Genomic DNA, 1,069 nt, shown 5'->3' on the forward strand with positions numbered 1-1,069 from the left:
TCTGAGGTCAGATGGTAGCTTTGTTGAGTCCATTACAAATTTCTAACCTCTAATGTCAAAAGTATAATTTTAATAACAAATAATTTAAGCAATGATACCCTCTTTCCCAATTTGGTAAGTTTAGATTTAACTTGATAATTAAATGCCCTATGGTACAATTCAGCACTTTTGCCACTGTTTACATTTCCTTTAAAAATCACTTATCCTACATACTGGTTAAATCACCACTGGCTACTTATGAATAAGCTTTTAAACTTGTAAGTAGAATCTCTAACTGCATGAGGAATAGACTGAAGATAGAACATATATGAAAAGAGTTTGTACTTGTGAGCCAATAATATTTATAATGAAGTTAATGTGATTTGTATTTAAAATTATAATTATTCTGCTAGTTATTAGGTATATATAGTACATTATTAATATAAATATCTGTTATTGGTACTACTTTTAATTTAGGCACATCAGAAACTCTAAGCCATAGATTACAGAGTTTGAGGAAATCACTGAGTTACAGGCTGAAGGAGAGGGGCACATGGTAGTAGATATTTTTTCTTTAGCATCTGGAAGTGTGAGGACTAGGGGGAGAGGAGAGCTTAGGGAGAGAAGGGAGAGAAAAAGGATCTGATAATTCACAAGTAGACATTGGCTTAAGATGTCAAATGCTAGAAAATGTCCTGTGAATTAACACCCACAAATAGGGTTCTAAAATCTATAGCTGAGGTTCGGTTTTTCTTGAAATTAATATTATAAAAATCTTAATGGGAGAGATTGATTATTGCTTTTTAATCTTAAACTCATCAGGTGTGTCTTCAGAACTAGGTGAATTGGCAGCTGATTGGAAAAACTCCTGTCCTTCCAAAGATTCTTTAATGCTTGACATACTTTGAAGAAGTCAGAAAATGTTTTTAGAATTGTTTGTTATTAAAAATGAGTTTTGGTTATGTTATAAATTTTATTTTTATTCTGTTTTAGAAATTTAGAGGAATAGATTAAAATGAAAAAATTTTTTTAGAAGAGAGAAGGGAATTATTGAGGAAAAAAGTAACTCAAGTCTAGAACTACTGAAGTT

Source organism: Propithecus coquereli, unplaced genomic scaffold, assembly GCF_000956105.1.
Source record: "Propithecus coquereli isolate 6110/MARCELLA unplaced genomic scaffold, Pcoq_1.0 Scaffold15, whole genome shotgun sequence".
NCBI classification, from domain to species: domain Eukaryota; kingdom Metazoa; phylum Chordata; class Mammalia; order Primates; family Indriidae; genus Propithecus; species Propithecus coquereli.